Source organism: Python bivittatus, unplaced genomic scaffold, assembly GCF_059951505.1.
Source record: "Python bivittatus isolate LINGU-HERP-01145 unplaced genomic scaffold, Pbiv_v1 ctg000260_np1212, whole genome shotgun sequence".
In the NCBI taxonomy this organism is placed as follows: Eukaryota; Metazoa; Chordata; class Lepidosauria; order Squamata; family Pythonidae; genus Python; species Python bivittatus.
The window spans coordinates 1,445,630-1,469,549 of record NW_028277055.1 but is presented as its reverse complement, the minus strand read 5'-3'; the positions used below and the strand labels follow the sequence as shown (position 1 = coordinate 1,469,549).

At 44.7% G+C, this 23,920-nt stretch overlaps 1 protein-coding gene across 2 annotated transcripts in view; it reads left to right on the top strand.

Moving 5' to 3' along the window:
* Positions 1–1,238: 1,238 nt before the first annotated feature.
* COL8A2 (collagen type VIII alpha 2 chain) overlaps positions 1,239–23,920 on the top strand; it is a 163,797-nt gene continuing 141,115 nt past the window's right edge. Inside the window, exons 1-2 of one of the 2 annotated variants that reach the window (XM_088140248.1) lie at positions 1,239–1,596; positions 21,497–21,541. The gene's annotated coding sequence lies outside the window, so the exon portion shown is untranslated. The remainder of the gene's footprint in view (positions 1,597–21,496; positions 21,542–23,920) is intronic. The other variant, XM_088140249.1, reaches the window with a different exon arrangement.

The following is a 23,920-nucleotide window of genomic DNA, read 5'->3' as shown; positions in this document are numbered from 1 at the left end:
ACGAAGACGGTGGCCAACTCAAACAGAGAGCCAGCCTGCTCCTGCTGAAGATAAATAAGCAGAGTGAGCCAGAGGCAGGAGACAGGAGGAAGGTGATGATGGGGCTCTCCAGATTATCCTGTTTCGGTTGTAGCCCTGCCTCTGAACAGTGAGGCTCACTTTTGAAAACACTAAGCCGTTGGACAGATTCCGGAAATCAATCCAGATGGGACGTGTTGATTTCAGGCCTCCCTCATCTCGGAGAAATGAAACACTGCCGAGGTCTGATGCTTCTTCAGGTTGCATCCCTTTGGGAGAAGAGCCTTACAGGCGTCTGAGACTTGGGTTTGTTTACAATCTAGAGGACCAGCAGAGTTAGGTGTCGGGCTGGGGGAGCAAGTCACTGAAAGGCTCTTGCAGACTCTGAGACGCAATCCCTTTGCCTCTCAGCCTCCACCGCTGTTTCACTCTCAGACTTATAATGGAGATCCACGTTTCTCAACCTCAGCAACTTTAAGATGCGTGGACCAATTCCCAGAACTCCCCAGGGCCAAGAGAAACCCCGGGGCTGGAAAATAGGAGTCCATATGGGAAGCAAGAACCTCAGGACCCCCAGTGATCTCTTAGGATGCTCTTCGAACAGATTACTATAATAATAATAATAATAATAATAATAATAATAATAATAATAATAATAATAATAATAATATATTGATTTATTAATAATTTATTAATACTTTATTATGCCGCCCGACTCTCAACGACCCTGGGCGGCTCAGAGTCACTTTGATTGCCTGAATGGAGAGCCCTGATGGGGTCGGTTCGTTCAAAGACCGGAGGAACTCTGCCGGTCGCCTCCCCACCGGGGTCCCGGGACAAGCGCCCTTGCGACTTTCCTGGAAAAGGAAAAGGAAAGAGAAAAAGGTCCCCCGTCGTGAGCACGAAGATAACAACGCCCGCAACACTCGCAATCGCGCCGACCACAATCACGCACTGATCAACGCTATCGAAATAATGAACCGAACCGCATCACGAGACTGTAACTGACATCAAAGAGTATGCCAGATTCCAATAATGATGCAACTGCTGAATGCTCCCCCCCCCCCAAAGAACCCGCTCTGTCCTGCGCCACGGAAAAACCATTGCGAAGCTGGAAGGCGCTCAAGAGGGAGCGACAGAGATTTGGGGGGGGGGGGGGTCTTATTCGATTGCGAGCAGCCGGCCCAGCCCTCTGGAGCTGCATTGGCCGGTCCCAAAAAGACAGGAGAAAAAAAGACACCCCTCCGAGGGCGTGAAAAGCGCCGGCTCCCCTCCTGCGCGCTCTCACTCGCAGCGCGGGCTGGCTGGCTGGCTGGCTCTCCCTCCTCGGGCGCCCGCCGCTGCCTGGCTGCGCGGCCGCCTTCCTTCCGCGCACGGCCGGCACTGCCGCGGCGCTCGCTCCCCGAGAGGCTCGCAAGCAACGGCCCGGCTCGTTTCGTTTCAGCCCGGGAGGGAACAGCCGCCCGGCGCGCTCTCGCCGCTGCGCCCCGAGGTCAGGTGCCTCCGCTGCTGCTGCTTCCCACCGGTTGGAGTCCTGCCCGGGGTAGCTGGCTGGGTTCACACAACGCGCGTACCCAGGTCAGTTCGAAGCCTCAAGGCTCTGCGTGTGCGCCACATCCTGAGCCTTTGGGGGTGGGGTGGGGGTGGCTTTGCTTGTTGGTAGCTCAGGGGCCAAACCGAGAAAATAGTTAATTCAGTAAGCAGGGTAATTGAGTTGTGTGAACGCAGCTTAATTTGACTCTTTCTCTCTCACACACACACACAGACACCTGCTTCCCACCAACAAGCTGGTTTCTCCAGTTGCAGTGTTGAGACTACATCTGCATTGTTCAGCCAGCATCCTGATGTAGCCATATGGGACCTGTAGTCCTCATCTATCCGCGATCAGCCTGGGGAAGTCTGATTTACACAGATTTGGATATGGAATGATATAACTTTACCAAGTTCTTTGATGTTCTCTTTTTGCATGGAAAATGCTACATTTTCTTCCTTCCTCTTCCTCAGCTCCCAGAAATACAGCTCCTTCAAAGCAAAACAAAACTTCCCCCAAAGTATTGAGAACTCTTGATCTCATTGCAACCGCATTCTGTTCAGTCCTTATTTCCCAGCAAATGTCCTGTAGGTTTGGTGCAGATTTTTTTATTGTATTGCATTTGATTTTGCTATCCAGCTGAGCCAGCTTCACATTGCTAGAGCATATTAATCTTTTTCAAACTAAAATGGGGGAGAGGGAATGGGGTGTTTGTAGAGGGGAGAAACAGTTTCTGTCCAAAGGGAGTTTCAGAATTCACCATATGGAAATTGAATTCTGAAAGCGTGAAGTTGCCTTCTTGCAAGATGATAAATTTACCTGCATCCCAACAGCGCTTTTCCTTCCCCTTTCTTGTTGCTAGAACAAAAACAGGAGAAGTTGGGGCTACTGGCTGTGCTTCTGGAAACGTATGGTGGCTTCAAAGAGAGATGCGCTTTGACAAACAAATTTACCCCACGCTGGGTGATGTCAGTTTAATCCAAACAGCAAATAATCTGATTTAGAGAGAATCTGTGCAAGATAGGTGGCTGTTCTCTGTGTGTTTATGCAACATGTTTCATAAGTCAAAAGGCCAGCAAATTCCAGGGATGTTTTAATGTCTTTTTTTCTTAACGCAAGTGGTACTAAGAAAACAGACAGTGCAAGCCAACAGGAAGTTCTTGGTAGGCTCTGTAGAAGTCAGAGGATTGTTTTCTGTGGAGTCGGAGCAGGCAGATGTCCCACTGGAAGTCTTGCCTTGCTCTCTGTCTGCTGGCGTTGGACAAACACGTAACTGGGGAAATGGGTTCCCAAGTTCCCTCCTGGGACAAATATTGAAGCTGTCAGTTTGTTAAAAATAGACAGCAAATGTAGCTGGCCTCTGGGAGATTGCACATCAGACGAAACGGGGGTGTGAATTTGCAAAAGCTGCTAAGGCTACAATTATGTTTATTAGAAGCAGGCAGGAATCTGTGTGGTTTTTCATACTGGTTGGATTCTGCCATCTTGGACTCTGGCGTTTTGTGGATTGGGAACTTGAGGTCCCTGCAGGCCTGGTTCAAGCTGGTGTATTTATGGGAAGGAGTGTAGATGGTTTGTTACAGGTTTGTGTCCATGCCCAACTGCTCTCAAGCTAAGATTTGGAGGGAATAAGAATTGCCCTTTTAAAATGTTAACATACAGTTGGCATCCAGAATTCCTCCTGTATCTAGAGGCGGTGATGGGAGATGGGGGATGTTTCAGTCAGGCTTCTGCACAGCACACCAGTGTTCCTCTTGATCTGGGGAAAAATTAATCTTACCTGTCCCCATCGAATGGCAAATCCTGCCGGCAAGAAAGGCTTAAAAGTGGTGCTTTATTTCCACAGCAAGCCATGCCAGGAGTTGGTGACCCAGATTATCCTGCCTTTTATCGTAATCTCAGTGCGTTAGAATGGGTTATTTGTCACTGGTGAAGGAAAAGCACTTTATCCGTGCTCGGATTTTTTTTTCTCCTTTATGAATGCTTCATGTATTTGAGGCTTAGGTCTTGGAGCCAAAAATGTTTCAGGTAGAACCACGGCTTCAATTAAAGCTGTACTTTAGAGCATCGTGTCGGAAAAGAAGGGGTTTGGATTATGCCAGTTCGGTTGACAGCCAGACGAAATATGCACAGTCAGAAAGTTGGCATTCATCTACACTTTAAGCCAATTTCACTTTTGGGCCTTTGTCTCAGTTCAGATGGCCAGCTTCCTTCTCTGTTGCTCCGTCGCGATCCAGTATTCCTTAGAGCAGGCAAACGTGAAAGAGATCAAAACCAGCAAGAGAAGAAGGATTTCTTTTCCCCCAACCTGAAGCACATTTGAGCTGGGTGGCCAACATTTTATTTTCTGTCACCTGGCTTTGGTGGAGGCAGGAAGCAGCTACTGCAGGAGGCAGGCAGTGATGAGGAAATCTTGGAGCAGGGACCGTTTTGTGCTGTACGTAGTACGTCTGGTGCACCATGAACTAGCTTACTGCTCTCCAGAACTGTAGAAGATGCTGTCCTGTTCTTCCTGAAGTCCAATCTAGGGCTGTGCGATGATTTAATTGTAAAAAGGTGCTTTGGTGTGTGCAGGGAAACAAACATAGCACCTGTCTGCAACTTCTTAAAGCAGCTGTGTCTTTTCCCCGGTTGGCAGGGCTGCCGCCGAATCCTGGGAAAAGATACGGCTACTTTAATGAGTTTCCTTCTGCATTTGTGCCCCCGTGCAATTGTGTTAGGAAGTGAACCCTGAAGGCTGCTCAGCTGCATCATATGCTAATCTGAAGTTACAATCGTAGCAATAGAGTTGAGGGGAGAGAATATTCTTGTCCCCTTTTGGCACACCTCTTATTGCTGCATGACAATTTTCCTGTGCTCTCCAACCCCCTGTAGACTCCCCGCATCAAATTCCAGAGCCTGTAGAAGTGAAAATGCAGTGGCATCAACATGGTAGACTTCCTGTTCTACGGATTTCCCCCAGGCTTCCTTGTTTAAGCAAAGAAGGAGAAGGAGAAGGAGAAGGAGAAGGGGAATTATTCCTCCTCCTCCTCCTCTGCTTCTGCTTCTGCTTCTGCTTCTGCTTCTGCTTCTGCTTCTGCTTCTGCTGCTGCTGCTGCTGCTGCTGCTGCTGCTGCTGCTGCTGCTGCTGCTGCTCCTCCTCCTCCTTCTCCTTCTCCTTCTCCTTCTCCTCTGCTTCTGCTTCTGCTTCTGCTTCTGCTTCTGCTGCTGCTGCTGCTGCTGCTGCTGCTGCTCCTTCTCCTCCTCCTCCTCCTCCTCCTCCTTCTTCTTCCAGGGAATCCGACTGAAAGTTTGTCTAGTTGAGCCACCTGTTTCCCACAGCAGTCAATCAGATGCTTGTGAGATGGCTGTATTGTCTCCTGTTGTGATCGAACAACCAGTTGCCTTCAGCTCTGGAGGTGTGCCATGCAACCGTTGCTGTGCCTAGAATTCACTAATAATCTTTCTTTTTCATGAATTAAGGATTAGGAGTTAGGTTAGCAACACTTGCTGTGGATGGAAATGGCTCACTATTGCTTACTGATAAAATGACTTCCAGGGTGGGTGTGCCAGTGGGAAAATACATGTTTTCATGAACAGCTGAGTCTTTCCCACCACTTTCTCTAGTTCTTTGCTTCCGATAGCCTCTGTCACCCAGACAAGTAGGCACATTTCTAAGCAATGCACCGGGGTACAACCAGAACCGTTTCACACTTTTCAAAAATGGTTAGAGGACCCAAAGGCCCAGAGACCTTTCTGGAAAGGCAGAGGGTGCCAAAGAATGGAGATTTGTTAGGATTACAGCAAACCTGTGTAATTATTTCGAAGTTAAAATCATTTTGAACTTATTCTAAAAAAAAGTTGGACGGGGGCATGGTGGGTGCCAAGAGAGATCCCCATTGGCACTGTTTTCTTCTTCTTCTGATGAATGTATCTCATGTCTGGTTAACAGGTTCTGAAGTGCCAAACAGATTATTCCTGACAGCAAGTTCTGTGATTTACTTACGGCAATACTTTGTGAGATCGTAGCTATTAAATGGGAGAGAGAGACTTACAAGGGTTTTTAGGAAAGTGATGAGGATGTCACTGACGAGCAATGGTGATGCGGGGTTGGCCTGTTCATTTGGTGTGTTGAGGTGTTGACCTTATAAGCACAGTGCAAAGTGTCACTATTCCAAGATTCTATTCCACAGGACAATATCAAACTATCTAAAATTGTGCATAGATTAATGGATGTTGGAGAGAGACATACAGAAATGCTAACCAGGAACTGACCTAGTCATTAGGTGGACCACTTTGTAGAACCCAGACCTGGGAATAATAAGACCATCAGAAATTCAGAATCTGCTTATATTCCATAACTCTGTTCACATGTTATTTTTAAATTGGTTACTGAATAAACCCAGTTTATGGGTTTGACGATACATTGTCAAAGTAAGATGAACAAAAGGGTTCTTACAATCTCCTAAGCCACCCCTCACCACTGCCCCAAGAGAGATGAGAAGGAACTAAATTTAGCTGGCTGTGGAAATTCAGAACTAGGTTTGTAATTGACCCAGATATATGTTGTGTGAATCAGAGCCCTTAACTCTTGATTCCCTTGTTCTTCTCTTTGGATAATACAAAACTAGGGGGCTATAAGGAGGCTGAAGTTACACGTAAGGCAGAATCTGAACTTCTTAAAACTACAGTTTGTTGAACATGTCATAGTAGCTTGGTTCACATGTAACAGTAAGCCAGAAGCCCCAAACCAAATAAACCACATTATGGCTTAGTATTTTGTATGAACCAGGCCCAGCTCACTCTGGGCAGCAATTATAGAGAATGCAAGCATGTAGTGCTAAGCTTATTCAGATTTAATTTGAATCCTAATTATTAGCCAGCAGCTGTATTTCAATTTTTTAAAAATAGCATTCATTGCTATGGATATTGAATCAAGCTTGTGCTTGTTTGCTTGGAAATGACTGTATAAAAGATGGTATTTAGGGTCTGGTTCACAGATTATGCTAAGCCATAAATAATGTAATTAGTTTGTTTTGATCTAACAAGACATGTGAATCTACTCATTTGGATTTAGTATAATCTATGAACTGATTTATTTGATAATCCAGGGTTTAATAAATGTTGCTTTAGCATTCTTTTTGCCTCAAACTGTTCTCAATATTAACATGTTGTATTTGCATTAAAAAAAAAAGGGGGGGGTCCAGTTTGTGATGAATATTGTTTTCATTGTAGTTAGAGCAAAGTCAAGATTTTTCTAAAAGCAAACTTACTGGGGTAAAAGCTGTGGTCTTCCTGGGAAGCTGCATTTCAGGAAACCTTATCTCTTAGCTTTTATTACATGGGGCTTCTGTGTTTCCTCTGCGTTGAGAGAAATGGTAGATCAGGGACATCTGCAGGCTGAGAGTCAAAATTGTCAAGATGGTGGCCGCAGTTGCACACCCCCAAACTCTGACCTGTGTTTGCATGTGTTGCGTGGGGGAAACCCATAAAAATGGGGAGAGGCTTTGATTGAGCTGTGGTGGCTGCCATCTTGACTCTTTTTGACCTTCCCTCCCAATCCCCCTGCTGTGTATATGCACAGAGATGTCTCGCTTCTTGGATTCATCATCTAAAGCTGGATCTTTTCCTGGTGGGTCCTGGAGAAAGTAGAAGGAGGGAGGGAACATCACCATTCGCTTGCTTGTGGTGCCAGAGATCGCAGGAAAGGGCAAAAGTGCCTGATACTGGATTCATCCAGCTCAGCGTAGTCATACCTATCAGCCATGGCTCTCTGGGGCAGGGACCGACCCTCCTTCCCCATCTCTTGAGGGATATGCTGCAAGAAGGAAGACGTGTTGCCTTCTTCAAGATGGTCTCCAAAACTGTAAGACGGATCGTAGGGTCAGAGCTCGTTGGCAATCCGCACTCTATGGCAGGAAGACTTTGAGATCTCATTCGCTATTCCACTGTTATGACCTGTTATGGGGCAGGTTGTCCCTCCAGTCATGGCTGTCCCGAAGCATGACTAGGAAACCCTGCTGAGGATCCTTGCCCTGTGGAAGACTATGGTGAGAAGTTCCCATGCGCTTGCGGGCTGGAATATGAACCCCTCCTCTGTTCCTTCAGGGGAGCAAGAGTAGGAATCGATGGTCCTTGCTTGAAAAGGTTCTCTTGGACGAGAGGAGGAGGTGAAAATGAGTAACTTCTCCAACTAACTGGAGAGAAAAGCGTAGCAAGAAAGACTGTTCTTTACATGTATTGGATTAGGAAATGGTATAAAGCGATTTTCTTATTGTTATTTATTTATTTGATACCCTGTTTCCTAGTTAGGAGCTCAAGGCTGCGTACGTAGCGCTGCCTTTTGCCTTATGACAACAGCCCTGCGAGGTAAGTCTGGCTGAGAGAGGGACTGGCCCACACCCCCCGGGGGAGATTAGAGTGCTCCTCCAAGATCTGAACTGCTTTGCTGCCCTGGCTCTCAGCTTCTATTTCTATTTGCAACATCCTGGGTTGGTTACACTTTATTGACAGATAGATTGGTTGGAGCACAGGTGTCCCGTAAAAAGAACCACAGTTGCACCGTGGGCATTGTGGTTCGTTGTACAGATTGAACCGATTATGCAAGTTGCCTTATTTGCACCATGATGTCATGATGTTTGGGATGTCACGTGCCCCTGGGGATCTCCATGGCAACGAGTATCTACAGGGGAGGGTCTGTGAGTGCCCAATGACATCACGGGCATCATGACATCATCAGGTACACAATGTCATCATGAAGGGTACCGGACACTTACGCATTGCACTAAGCCAGAATCACTCCTAACTAGGGCATGGCCCAGTGGCTGTTTTCATACAGTCTCTTTACAGTGATTACTAAATTAATCCATTTTCTGAGTTTGCTCAGTTTTTGGAGCCATCAACCAACCAAAGAGGCTAAGTTTGGGCAACGTGGTAAGCCATCAAAAAGCTAATGAAGGTTTATAAAGCTGGCTGGGTGACTTTGGGCCAGGCCCCCTCTCTCACTCCAACTCACCTCACAGGGTTGTTGTGGGGGAAACAGGAGGAGGATTAGATATATTCGCCACCTTGAGTTATTTATAAAAATAAGGAAGGGGGGATAAAAAAAATCTTAAAAATTTTTTTTAACCAAACATAGCATGCTATGCAAATGTAGCTGATAGGTTTGTAACAGGCCTGATAAACCAGCTATTACAGTTTAATTAAGAGTTTAGCATGCTGGGTGAATTCAGTCAACTGTGATTAATTAAATAAGCCATGATTGTACAAACATGGCTTGGTGCAATATATGAACCCAGCCACGATTGCAGCTCATAGAGTTTGATGCCAGAGAGCTCCCTTCTCTTCTGTAGCTAAAGCACAAGAATTGCACACAGACAACTGCAGGAAACTCAGCTGAAGCCGGTTAATTAAGCCCAGCCTGCCCACAGGGTTGTGGCTGTGGGAAAACATGGGAGGAGGAAGTGTTAGATATTGTGTCCTGAGCTGCTAAACGAAAGGGTTATAAATCTAAGACATAAATGTGTGAACCCAAGTGGGTTAAACCTTGTTTCCCAGTCCTTTCTTGGTTGTAAGAACAGGAACTTACATCTCTCCCAGGTCCAACTTTGGAGCAAAAGGATCCAGGATAGGAAGATGGAGCGCTCCTATCCGCAGACGTTGTGGGAATGGTCAAAGACAGGCCAGTACAAACTTGACAGCTACATTAATAATTAGTTAGTTTTAACTTGTGATGGAGGCTTGTGTGTATATGTTTGGTGTTGGGTGATCCTGGTCTGCTTGGTTCAGGGTCCAGGGTCATGTGTAATCCAAGAACATGGGTGAATTCAGGGACCAGGCTAAGTGTGTGGTGTGAACCCAGCCTATGAAGCTGCGTTAGATAGAATCAGCCCCTTCAGATGTCTTGCTCAACCTCATCTCTTTGCAGCTATTTTTTAAGCCTCTAATGCAATGTTGTCCAAACTTGGCCACTTTAAGATGAGTGGACTTCAACTCCCAGAATTCCCCAGCCAGCATGTCCACTCATCTTAAAGTGGCCAAGTTTGGACAACACTGCTCTAACGCGTCCACAGATACCTTACACATAAACACCCTGCCCTGGCTCACTTTTAAAATTGGGTTCAACTAAATGGGCAATGGGATGAATAAATCTACCAGCTTAGGTCTCAGGGACATTCTTAGAACATCAAAGTGGTGGGTGAATCTGCCTTGGCTTCCTTCAAAGAGCACCTTCTGACTTGTCCAGAAGAAAAGAGAAGGAGAAGCCAGACTGATAGAAGACATCCTGGATGGCGAGAAGCGCGTCCTCATTCATTTGCCTTTGGGGGCATCGGCACCTTGGGAGTGGACCGGCTGACTGCTGATAGCCAAAAGATGCTCTCCAGATTCTGGGCACAGTTGACATTGAAGGTACAAAGCAAATGCCTTTAGCACAACATACATTTTGCTCTTCCTCTGCTGGATCGCGTGTTTGGGATAGCTTGAAAGCCCGCTCTGTGAGTGAGAGAGATCTGGCCAAGCAAACTTCTCCCCTCCATAATTGCTCCACACTGGTCTCCCCTCCAGTTTTCACCCTAGGGTTGGTTTCTGAGATGTTGCATGGCACCCTGGCAGGGCCAGAATTTAGTTTAGAGTCTCTGGTGGTTCTCATGGCCTCTTCCTCCCCCCTCCGCCTTTTTCGGTCTTTCCTCCCCGAAGAAAATATCTACGCAGGAAAGCCTTCGGAAAAAGCTGGGTTGAAAGAAACACAAACTTGCATTCCGATTGCCAGGAGCTTTGTGGAGCTTTTCGGAAAAGAAGGGCGATGCTTACGGTACGGAATTTGTCGCATTTCAAAGGAGATGGAAGAAGGAATGTCAATTCCGTGTGACCTGGGTCCTGGCAGAGCAAATAACTCCAGTCTGTTTTTTCTTTCAGCGCGATCTGCCCCCGTGCGCGTGCACGCACATGCACACAAAGCTACTGTTATTCATTCTCGCTGGCTCACGCACTGTCTCTCTCGTTCCCTGCCTTCTAGTCCCTCTAAAGCAAAATAAACGCTGAATATTTTGGATCACTTCTTTCCTGCCCCGTCTCTGTTGTAAGCTGGACTACAGGCGGCTCCATTTCAGGGAGAAGAATGTCATTTTTCTGTTTGTTCTTGAATGCTTTGCACTTCTTCAGCGTGATTCATTTGTTCCATTCATCGGAAATTCGGTGTGGCTGGACGCTGCTCTGGGGAGCGTATTATCTTTGGCGCAGCCTTCGGAAGCCTCCTACCCTCCAAATGGGTTGGCATTGGAATTCCCAGAATTCCCAGGCAGAAGGCCACGATGGCTCAGGATGCTGGGATTTGAAGTCCCAACAGATCGGGGAGGTGAGGAACGCTAGATGGAGGAAAGCTGAGCTTTGGGAATTCTGGAAGGTTTCTGCCCTCGTGCGTTTGGCAGTGCTTTTGAGTGTCAAGCCTTATCCTTCCACACACCCTTGATGCATTTCCAGACTGGGGGAACAGAACCCGAGCAGCTGTTTGCTTCTGATTCCTTTGCTTCACCCATCTCAGTGCCTTTGCTGAGAATTGTGGGGCACCAATTTTGTGCTTCGAAGTGGAGTTCGGGGTCCTTTGTGCAATCCACCGCTGGGATCCTTAACCCCGTCATTAAAAGGCAGAAAATTCTGCCTTCCATTTATTTCAGTGTTTTTCAACCTTGGCAATTTCCTGATGTGTGGATTTCAGCTCCCAGAATTCCCCTGTAGCATGGGCATTGCTGAGAATTCTGGGAATTGAAACTTACCCATTTGGGAAGTCCTGGTTTATTTCATTTGTTTTTTTTTTCCAAGTGCGTTAGTGACTGACTTCACACATTGAGTTAAGGTGTAGTTGGGTTAACCACAGTTGTCTGGCTTTCCACAATGGGAGAAGCCATAAACCATAGTTTACAAACCCACAGTGGCTGAATGCATACAGCATGTTAAGCCAAAAAACCACACATTATGGCTTAATGTAATGTATGACCTGGAACATTTTGCTTTCTAAACCAGGGCTTATGACTTAGCATTTTGTCTGAATCTCTCCATTATGGGTTATTCAACAGAGAGTTATTAAAATAAGCCATGGCTTTGCATGATGGGTGAATCGGCCAGTGCAATAAAGTAGTGACAAAGTGAGTTATCTCCTTCAGTTCAGTCCTTGAATTTAAGGATGCTAAGTTAAATGCAGCATAGTAAATGTTAGTCACACTTGGTTTCATTTTGGCTCAATGTGTTACATGACCTCAGACATTGCGGTTTGTATTTATTTATTTATTAAATTCATCTCCACCCATCTCCCCCTAATGGGGGACTCTGGGTGGCTCACAAAATCCATTAAAACAATAAATATATAAAACATAACAACTATACAAAACATTGCTCAAAAAAGTCCAAGAGGCTGCAGACAACAGGCCTCTAAGGGGCCAGCCATCCCCACACTTGGTGACTTCCCTCCCCACCCGAGGCCAAGTGGCAGAGCCAGGTCTTCAGATCTCTCCAGAAGGCCAGGAATGAAGGGGCCAATCTCACCTCCGGGGGCAAGATATTCCAAAGGTCGGGGGCTACAGCAGAGAAGGCCACCTTCTGGACCCCACTAATCGGAGCTCTTTTACCAAGCGGGTCCGAAGCATGATGTAACTGCAACATGATGTAAACCATGGTTTATGGCTTAGCATGTTGAATGAAACCATCCAGCTGGGATTTATTCAACCAACATGGATAAGCCGTGGGCCAAAAGGAACATCTTCACGTTAACATGCCCATGATATTTTCTTGGCTGCCGTACAGAAGTAGTTTGGCATTGACTTTTTCATGGGTGTTTCTTTGACTTTCCAACTTAACCTAGGGTTTCCTGGTGATGTCCCACCCAAACACTAACCAAATCTGGTGTGGCTTAGATTTTTGAGATCAACTAACTAAAGATTGCCCAAATCCCATGCCCGTTCTGGTGAACTCTCAAGACTCCAGAGTGGCATTTAGAGAGCGTGAGTTGCAGTTGCAGAAAGGAGTTTATTGTTTCCTTCTTTCACAGAACTTTTTCAACGTCCCAGTCAACCTCCTGCTCTGGAATTGGCCCCCACAAGGGTGGTGAACTGACACAGATTTCTGCCTAAACCTGGTCAGGCTAATTCTGGAGTGAGACTTTGAATTCCCAGCATTGCCTAAGCAGGCAGATTCTGCTCCAGTTGGTCAGTGGGAAGAGATCATTTTAAAGGTTCCACGAGGAATGAGTGAAAGTTGGTACAGTATGACTTGGAGAAGGGAAGGAGATAGTTCAAATGCTTGAAAGATTGCGTTTAGGGGTCCATAGCTTCTATCATGGGCAGAAAGGTCACAGCGGGCTTTGCATAGTGAGCGTGAGCAAGACAGGATCCAAAATGTCCCTGATTTGGGCAGGAGTTTGGCCAGTGTTGGCTCAAGGTAAGATGGCGCCCAAGGCCCCATTGACTGATGGCGCCTCCTCCTGCTGATGGGAAGATTTGGATTTTTTGGGTGATTTGGAAAGAGGGGCAGCCTTGGTACCCCCCATGCTTTAGCCCAGGGGTCCCCCAACTCATCAGACCCCTTCATGAAGTTTCAGATTGCTCATCAATCCTCCAACATTGATTATATGAAAATAATTTAATAAATGCTACTTGAACTACAAATAATAACAACAATATCAACCCCTGGGATAGTCCCATAGACCCCTAAAGCCAGCCCTGAGTTTGGCATTTTTATGGGGTGAAATGAGAGCCTAACACCTTTGCACTTTTCATAACCTGGGGAGAAAGAGTTCATACTCTGCTACTCCAGGAGGTAAGACCAGATCCAAAGGTTATTTGGCAAAGTTTTCTCATTACTGTTAAGATAGCCATGGTTTAATCAGTTGTCAGGTTTTCAGGGTTCACATGATACAGCAAGCCATAAGCTAATCAAAAAAGCTGGCATCTACAACATGCTGGACTAAAATGTGGTTGGTTAGTTTGGGATCCACTGTGTTCTATGACCAGAGCCCATGGTTAAAAATTACAGGGAATGTATTGATTGATTTTGTGCCATCAAGTCATTTTTGACCCCTAGTGACCACATAGATAGATTTTGTCCATGACAATCTATCCCTAACCTGTTCTTTTAAGTCTCCCAACAGTGCATTCATTGCCACTGTAACTGAGTCCATCTACTTTCCTGCTGGTCGTCCTCTTCTTCTCTTTCCTTCCATCTTTTCTGGCATTATAGACTTCTCCAAAGAGCTGGGTCTTTACATAATGTGTCCAAGATAGTTAGGTGTACCATCAGTTGGAGACTGCATGGATAGACCTTTTTCATGACCATCTGTTCCTAACCTGGTCCTTCAGGTCTTCCAATGGTGCCCCCATCACCACTGTGACAGAATCCATCCATCTTGCTGCTGGCTGTTCTCTTCTCTTTCCTTCCACCTTTCCCAGCATTAGAGCCTTTTCTAGAGAGGTAGGTCTTCCCATAACGTGTCCAAAATAGAATAATTTAAGCCAGGTCATTTGTGCCTCAAGTGAGAACTCTGGGTGGATTTGTTCAATTAGACATGGGATAAACATTAGAAGAAACTTCTTAATGATGTGAACTGTTTGGCAATGAAGTGGGTTTCCTTTGGGAGGTTGAAGGATTGCTATTTTCCCTCACAACAACTGTCCTGTGAGGAAGGTTGGGCTAAGAGAGTGTAAATAGCCCAAAGTTACTCAGGGAGCTTCTGTGGGTGAGGGTGGATTTGAATCTGGGTCTTCCTGGCGCTGAGTCACTGCCTTCACCACTCCGCACTTTGGCTCTGGGCTGCAGAAACCAAGCGGGAGCAAGGAGTGCCAAAAGTTCTCACTCTTTGCTGTCCTCTACTTGTCATTTGGATTTCTGCAGTCCCAATCTGGTGGCTCTGGTAAATTGAGGGGAATATTTTACAGTTAGGAAGACTGTGTTTACTCAGCTGGCTAAGCCATACTTTATTTATTTGATTTACACCCCCCTTTTCATTTAGGAGCTCCATGTGATTTGCTTGCTGGTCGCATCATGCATTGTGGGAACTCAACCAGATGTGGTTTACTAGCATGGTGTGAAGGCAGATTTAGATAAACTTACTGTATTTAGAGAGAGCAACCTTTTCCCTACCTAGTGTGGTCCAAATGGGTTGGATTGCAGGCCCCATCACCCTGGCCACATATTGGCTGGGAAGAAGGTGAACTGCGATCCACCCAAAATGTAGATGACACCTCATTGGGGATAGCTGAAGTAGACCTGCTGAGTTAGACCTGCTGAAGGGGACCTTGACGGAGATAAGCAGGATCCTTTAGCTAAGCAAAAAGGGCTGAAGTATTTTTAAGTCCAGAGCAACAAGGTAACATTCAGAAGTAGATCAGGCAGATGCCTCCCTAATTCACTGGAATATAAGGAGGAGGAGGAGGAGGTCCATCACAATCCGACTTGCAAGAGTCTGTTATTATAGCCAGTCTCAATAAAAGTAGTTTTAGCTTTCCTGTGGAGTTGATTTCATGGTCTGGTTTACCTAGGGGGGAACATAGAGATTGGGCAGAAACAACAAGGTAGCTCTGTTCTTCCTTCAGATCCTTCCAATCATTCGAACTCTTGGCGTAATTCTTTAAATCAGGCTGCATTCATGCAATAACCAGAACTTGGCACTTGCATTTTTCCAAGCTTGGTTGGTTTTAAGCTTGGTTAGTTTTTTTGTGGCTGAAGTATATTGTGTGAACCCAGCCCCTTGGTTTGGTTTAAGGTTTAGCATATTGTGCAAACCAAAAAAATAAGTTAACTTTGTAAGCAGGTTAAATAAGTAAACTGAATACCACCTTCATTTACCCACCTATTTGGATGAATAGAAATTAAAACATTAATATTAATTAATGTTTTAATTAACGTTTAATGTAATCTCTCATTAATTTGTTAACATTTTACAATTAGCATTTCTTTTAAAAAGTTTGCAATGTTATGTATGTAATGTATTTATTTATTTAGCAAATTTGTATAGCCGCCCATCTCCCAGAAAGTGACTTTGGGTGGCTTACAAGCAGAATAACGCTTAAAACCATATCACAATATAAAAAGACACCAACCATAAATAAAAACAAATATAAAACATAAAAAACATACAAGAATAAAAGCATCAAAGAACCCCAAGATAGCAGGAGAACAACCATCATTTAGCCTCCTACAACCACTTTGCAGACTCGCCATGGGATCCCCAGAGTTGATGGAAGAACCATGTTTTCAAGGCTTTCCAGAAGGCTGGCATCTAACCTCACCTTGGGAGGGATAATGTTCCAGAGGGCAGGGGCTATAGCAAAAAGGTGTGTCTCCTGGGTCCCACCAGATGTTGCTCCTTGGCAGATGGGACTTGCAGCATGCCTTTTCTCTTGGATCTGATGGTATGGGTAGATGTAACCGGGAAGAGATGGTCCCTCAGATAACCTGGTCCCAGGCCATGTAGGGCTTTAAAGGTCAAAACCAGCACCTTGAATTGGACCCAGAAGCAAACTGGCAACTAATGCAGCTCGTGGAGCTGAGGTGTCATATGTGCTCTTCTAGGAGCGCACAGAACTGTCCACACTGCCAATTCAGCACCAGCTGAAGCTTCTGGATGTTCTTCAAGGGCACCCCATGACAGTTATGTATAAACTCTTCCTTTGTAAAACAATATTACATAAAAATATTTTTAAAAAAGAACCTTAATATATTCTACCGAAAGGTCTATTTAATGAGGAAAAATAGTTTTTTAAAAAAAGGTGTAGTTTAAACTACCTAGAGAAGAAAAACTGCAAAAGGGTGGGGGGGAAACCCCTAGGAAGTGGGCAGGGGGAGAAAACAACAGAAAAACTAACCAAACCTCCACCCTCACCCACCTAAATGTAAGCATAATTTAGGCACAGAAATAGTAAGAGTACCCTCAGAGGGTCAGTTAAGATGGTTTTTACCATTACATAAATAGCCTCAGGACTGCAGGTTTAGACTTAATAAATAAACTAAAAATCTCTCTTGCTTCTGCTGCAGGAAACTTTGTGGGAGGACCAATCAGGGTTTCAGTCTGACCACCCATCCTGACTTGCGTTCCTGGAGAAGCCGTTGCCTTCAGGCAACTCACAATTGGAATCCAGAAAGTCCCACTAGGAAAGGACCCATGTTGGGTTAAGAGGCCGAGGCTGAAGCATTAGCCAACTAAAGCTGATGGAAGAAGGTGGAAGACCAGTGGAGAAATGGTCTTCCACCTGAGGAGTAGGCTTTCTCTTAAGTAAAGTGGCTCTCAAGAGGAACTGCCTTTAGATGGCCAAGATTGATATAATTAGAGCCTAGATGTGGTTCTAGAGATGCTGGCTGAAAAAGCAAATGGTAATATTAGATATAGTCCATGAAGCAGCTTCTGCTCTTGATAAACAAGGCGTGGTCTTGAAATTGCCAAAACTCCAGTGCTTGACTCTAGACCAGGGTTTCTCAACCTTGGCAACTTTCAGATGGGTGGACTTCAATTCCCAGAATTCCCCAGCCAGCAAGGCTGGCTGGGGAATTCTAGGAGTTGAAGTCCACCCATCTGAAAGCTGCCAAGGTTGAGAAACCCTGGTCTAGATTGTTTCTGAAACTGGCATGGGTTCCATATGCTTTCTCTTTGCTGGCATGCATGTGACTATCTCAAGTTTGTTTCCTAATCATGTTGCTTATGAGTGGCTATCCACGCATCAAGTCAGATTTGTGTCTGCTCACTGGCCAGGTTGCTTTCTTGGGAAGGGGTTTGCTAACCACATTTTAACTGACTGCATTGTGTGGTTAGTTTATAGCTTAGTGCAGTGTTTCCAATTAATTCAATCAATTGGATTGTTGGCCCTCACCTCCCAGAATTCGTGGAGTTGATGTCCACATTGCTTAAAGTTGCCAGGGTTGAGAAAGACTGGTTTAGTGTATCAAGTGAGACCAACTGATTGAATTAATTAGAAAAGTGTGGCTGTGTTGAGCATGGTTTGGCTTTAGATGGCCTTGCTGCTCCTGGAGCAGGTTAGGTCACTCCTGGTCCTGGATCATGGCTGAGATTGGCTTTTTCATGGATTCAGTTTGCTGGGTGATTTGGATTAGTATAGATCACCCTTCCCCAACTCTGGGAATTGTAATTCTAACACATCTGGATGGCCCCAGACCAAGGAAGGCCAATGGAGGCTATGTTATTCTTTTCCAATCTGGAACTCTTCAGATAGATTGACCCACTAGCATAAACCCAGACTCCTTTCCCCAACCTTGCCCTCAGGCTACTATTATCCCTGTCTGGCTGGGGACGATGGGAGTTGTTGGCGAAAATTGGCCTCACATTTCCACCTTGGGGAAATGACCAATGCAGAGCTGTTTAATTTTGGGATGATTTATTAGCCGCTGGGGAACCATGAGCCTAATATTCAGCTATGCCCTTAATACAGCTTCGGTAAACAAGCTGAGAGTCAGATGATATTGTCTGCTTCTGGCTGCAGGTCGGAGTGGTTTTGAGAACATCTAGAGAAGCCAAGTCCAGGAGTGCAAGCAAAGGGACTGGTCACCCTCTCTCATGAAACAAGGTTGTCATTGTTGTGGGGAAAATAGGTGGGAGCGTTACGTATGCTGCCTAGAATTGTACAAAAATAAAAGTGGGATATAAATTGGATGAATAAGCAAACAGATAATTGGCAGAGTGGTTGCCACAGTGCTTTGGCACAGATTTTTCTTGTCATAAATTTTGAAAAGTCTTGTTTGTAATGCTTCTTCCTTCTTTATTCCAGACACTTTCAAAGAATTAACTATAATGAAGATAATGTTTAGGTTCCATGCATGCTAACCCTCTCTGGGCACCCAGATGTGCTTCTAACATTGATTGTGATTCTGTGCCATCAAGGGGTTGTCAACTCTTGGTGACCACATTGTTAGGTTTCCTTCATGGTGATCTGTCCCTCACCTGGTCCTTCAGCTCTTCCAATGGCTCCCCCATCACCACTGTAACTGAGTCCATCCCCCTTGCTGCAGGCCATCCTCCCCTTCTCTTTCTTCCTTTCCCAGCATTAGAACCTCCTCCAGAGAGCTGGGTCTTCGCATAATGTGTCCGAAGTAGGATAATTTGAGCCTGGTCATTTGTGCCTCGAGTGAGAACTCTGGGTTGATTTGTTTGATGATCCATTTGTGTTTTCTTGGCTGTCCATGGTATTCTCAGGAATCTTCTCCAATATCATTGTTCAGAAGTGTCAATACTCTTCCTATCCTGCTTCTTCAAAGTCCCACCTTCACTTTCATAAAGTGTCACAGTTTCTAACATGCCTCTCTATAACTCTCTGGCAAATATAGAAGTCAAGCAGCAGTACTTTGAAAGTTTATTCTTAGGGCCTTTAGTTACCACTCTGTATCCTATATTGCTTCATTCAATCTGCTCAGGCACAAAGCTGTGATTTGCTTAACTAAGATTTATGGAACAACCATCATTGGCTGAGTTTTTACATCCCACTGAGACTTAAGCCAGAGGGCTGTACTCATATTTAAGTTTAATTCAACCCAGCCATGGTTTAGGGCTGCCTGTTTGTCTTGACCTGTTAGCAATTTATGACTCCCAGCAGCATTAAGTGAACTTCAACTCTGTCATGTTGGTGGAGATGATTTTGTCCTTTACACAGGATATGCCACATTTAATGGCAAGTACCACCAGATGGCACCATTATCTTCCAGTTTCTTTGGCATACAAGCAAAGTTGCAGCTTTGTTAAGTTTGAGTTAATGATGAAATTGCTTTACCCTGCAGGAAACCATTGGTCAGTATTAGTCTCATTCAGACTGACAGTCCCCTTGGACAGAAGTCCTTCTGAAATCCTTTGAACTGCCACACGTGGACTTCTAGGGCTCATATGCTGTGCTCCTCAATTTAGTTATGGCTCCCTGTAGCAGGGAATGGGAGGTGATAGAAGCCACAAATATTGTGAACTTTGCTCTGGGATGTATGGAATATATGACATGGTGTTGATTTTCGGTGCTGGTGGCAGGCGCGTCTGCAGGGAGATGTCAGAAAAATAAAGACGGTGGTTGAAATCATGCAGTGGAAGCCCACTCTGCTTTACCACACAGGTCAAAGGGGCATGGGCTTTGTTGCACAGTCACAGCTGCCATCTTGACTTTTTTGACACTTCCTGCAGAGGCCTCTGGCGGTGGTCTCAGATTGTATTGTACAGCCTTTAAGCATCCTATTTAGTTAATGCATTGTGTGAACCTACTCACAGTTAAGGAGAGTTTGGTACAATGTGGTCTATTGAAGCAGTACTGATTCATCTGGAAAGGGCTTCTTGATCTGGGGGATTATTAGAGAGAAGCGGCCATTTTTAATATTTTCTTCCTCCAAAGTAAATGTGTATATTTTGATTTATTTATTTTCACAGTTTATTAGCTGCCCATCTCCCTTTTTCCAAGCGACTCTGGGCAGAGTACTACAGGGTTAAAAAAACAATCAATTAATACATTAAAAACAATCAATACATTAAAATGTATAAATATAAAAAAAACAAACTAAAACAAAAATTAGTAAGCGAAGAGGTATATGGGATGAATGATCACAGCGGAGCAAGCCCAATTGGATATCCTCATTTGTAAATATAAAGGACCTTTGATCCAAAGGGACATCGGTGTGAGCAAAAGCTGGAAGTTTGCCATTTCGGCGCAGATCTCTTGCAGGTAAAAGTAAAAGTTCCTTGAAGTCAAGTTTCCGGTAACTCTGTCCATTTTTGGTTTTTGGCAACGGTACAAAAGTGGTTTGCTTTCATGCTTTTCTGGGGTGTTTTTCAACTTCCCAGCCTAGCCCACAGGAGGAGGATTCCCTAATGGTCTCCCATCCAAGTCCCCACCAGGCCCAACCCTGTTTAGCTTTTTGAGACTCGCGAAGGTAGTCTACGAGGAAGGGAAGGGTTTTTTTTTTTTTTAACAATTTCTGCAGCAGGGAACACCCTTGCAGGGCTATTCTTCCCACCCTGCTCTGAATAAAGCCTCCCGTTTCCTTTACCTTTCCCCCGACAATATCCTTTGCCTTGTTTCTCTCCTTCTGAACAGTTTCAAGGGTGGCCCCAAAGGGTGGAAAACAGGCATTCTCATTTTATTGCAATATTCGCTGCCATATTGAGATTTTTTAATGCGGTTCTGCAGTTAGGAAGGTCGGTAGTTTAGAAGTTCAGGCAAATGGAGGCCTTCTGGATTCGCGCAAGACTGTAAGGAATGCGTCTGAAGTGATGTGCAACAGTCAGTGGGCTTTTCCTGCAATGGGTCCAACATGCGAGCATTACAGGTTGTAGGTAAGCGTAGATGCACCTACGCCAGGTTATACTATTCATTTATTTTCTCAAAAGCAAGCCCCTAGACCAGGGTTTCTCAACCTCTGCAGCTTCAAGATGGGTGGACTTCAACTCCCAGAATTCCCCAGCCAGCCATGCTGGCTGGGGAATTCTGGGAGTTCAAGTCCACCCATCTTGAAGTTGCAGAGGTTGAGAAACACTGCCCTAGATGTCTTTTAGTGCTACTTCCCAGGAAAATGTGTTTATTGTGGCTATATTGAAAATCTGGAGCCTGGGTCATCCTAGGCTATTGAACTCCATGCCTGTTGGAACAGGAGCAAAAGAAAAAATAAAATAAAATAAAATAAAATAAAATAAAATAAAAAAAATGCCTTCACCCCACAATCCGTCAGAGTTATTTCTTTGAACGGGCTTGCCTTGTTTGATTTGCATCTGGTGTAATTAATGCCATTTCCCTCCATTCTTCCTAGAGGGGAAAGTGAATTTCACCTTCATCTGACACTTCGCCACCATTTCCTGTAGCACTTCCAAGATATTGTGAAAGCCCATGCATTAAAAAAACAATTTGTTTGTTCTGTCACACCTGTTCTTTGAAGCTGTAGTCTGCAATAACAAACAAGTTTTTACATGTTTTTATGCCTTTAAAAGCACCTGGTTTTTTTTTTTTCCAGGTGTGCTCCTGGCAAGAAAAAGGTCCTTTTTTCTCTCTCTCTGTGGTAAGCCCATCATGTATTTTGCTACATTTTAATTTAACATATTATATGAATCTGTCAGCCACTATGATGTGCAAATCAGAGTTTGTGGATTAGCATGTGTTATAAACTCAGCCAATGATCCAGCAAGCCATCAATAAGCAAACTATGGCTTAGCATGAGGTGTGAATCCAATCTCTCTCTTGTTATTATTGTCCATCATAGGAGGGCACTTGGAAATATTATTTATTGACAAACTAGGATGGAAAACAATAAAACATAGGTGTTTTGTACATGTGTAAGAATTAGCTCAGGAATTTTACTAGGGACAATAGCTGAATTCAGAAAGAAATTTGTTCTAAACCGGGATGGTCCGTAGTGCTTAAAATCTAGATTTTAACAACCCGGTGCTCTGATTTTCTTAAAGTTGCCTTGATTTCTCTCCGATGCTATCAATTGAGTTTGTTTATTAGAACGAATCACTTCTATGCTTAAACATTTAGAAAATGTGCATGGCTCCCAATTCTGTAAAAGCGATTGTGATACATTTTTGCCAAACATCATAAAAACAGCAACAACATTAACGCTTTGTTGCTTCTCTCTGCTGTACAGAAAGACAACTGGGTAAGATTTACTTATTTATTCAATTTGTATAGTCACGCATCTCACATTTGTGGCTCTGGGTGGCTCACAAAATTAAAACAGCCGTGCAAAAAACGATAAACAAAATGCAGATATCAGTCAAAACAATAATCCAGTTAAAACCAAATTAAAAGCAGATGAAAAGCATAATATGTAATAAGCAGGCCAGTGAAGTCATGTGCCAATCAATATCACCAGCTGGCACTGTGTTTCTTAAACTTCTTTCTCTCAGGACCCCTTCCCACTTTTAAAAATTATGGAGGACCCCAAAAGTGTTTTGTTGTATGGGTTATATTTATTGATATTTACCTATGAAAAGTTAAAATTGACACATTCACTGCTGCCACCGCTTCTCATGATAGTTTGATGGAATTTTAATATTGTATTATTTTTCAACATAGGCTGGCAAATAATGTTGATTCTGTGGACCACTGAGAGGGTCTTGGGGGACCCCCAGGGATCCTGAGACTACAGTTTAAGAAACATTGGTCTAGTAGGCTCCAAACCATAACCGGATCTCCAGGCGTGATGACAAACCCACATCTTCAGTCCCTTTCAGAAAGCAAGCATGGCGGGAACATCAGCTCTCAGGGGATGATGTTCCACAGGGTGGCAGGAAAGGCTCTCCTCCTGGGTCCCATCAGATGGCACCCCTTAATAGACAGAACCCAGAATGTGCCTTTCCTGCTGGATCTGATGGGGCTGGTGGATGTAACTGGGGAGAGGCGGTCCTTCAAATAACCCAGCCCCATGCCATGTAGGGCTTTATAGGTCATAACCACCACCTTGAATTGAACCCAGAGCAAACTAGCAACCAATGCAGCTCACGGAGCAGAGGTGTCGTGCGCTGGTTGAGGAGTGCACATAATTGCCCGTGCCCCTGCATTTTGCACCAGCCGATTTAGGATATTGTAAGTCTTGGACAAGGAGGATTTTGTAATTGAAGAGGAAACTCTATTACCAATAATAGAAGTTTAGTTTAATAGCAGGATTGGTGGTGATAAAAGAAGCATGGCGGAAGAGAGACAGTTGGGCAAGTGTTGGGTCCCTCCAACAATTCTCTGAATTCTAGGAAATGCAAACTCGACTCCATCTTCCACAGCATCTAGAAAGCCAGCTGGTACTTCCTGAGCACTGCAGCTCACGCACACTGAGGCTGTGTTGTTTCATGTGTTGCCGTTGTCCTTGTGCAGACATCCCATGTAAACATGTTGTTTTTCAGTCCAAGGTGATTGCTTCAGACTTTCCACTGCATCTGAAATGAACTGAATCGCAGCGTGCTTCAGCCTATGTTTTTAATTTGGACTAGGGTTTTTTTTGTCTTTTTAAATAAACGAAAAGGAAGGAGCTGTCTCTTCTGTCTGTGGCTTTCTTTTATGCCTTTTCTCTTTCTTGCATAGAGAAGAGAGGTGTTGAGAGCTTGTAAAACACCCACATAGTCCCCAACAAGGGCCAGTTTGGGCTGCTGGTTAAGATGCTGGACTAGGAGCAGGGAAACCCGAGTTATAGTTCTGCCTCAGGCACGGAAGCCGGCTGGGTGACTTTGGGCCAGTCCCTCTCTCTCAGCCCAACTCACCTCACAGGGTTGTTGTTGAGGGGAGAATAGGAGGAGGAAGGAGGATTTGGTATGTTTGCCACCTTGACTTATTTATAAAAATAATAAAGGCAGGATAAAAAAATCTAAAAAAACACAAGAAGGCCAGCCTAAGCCACTTCTGAAAAATGCTGCCTAGAACACAACAGGGACTTCTCTGTGTAGCT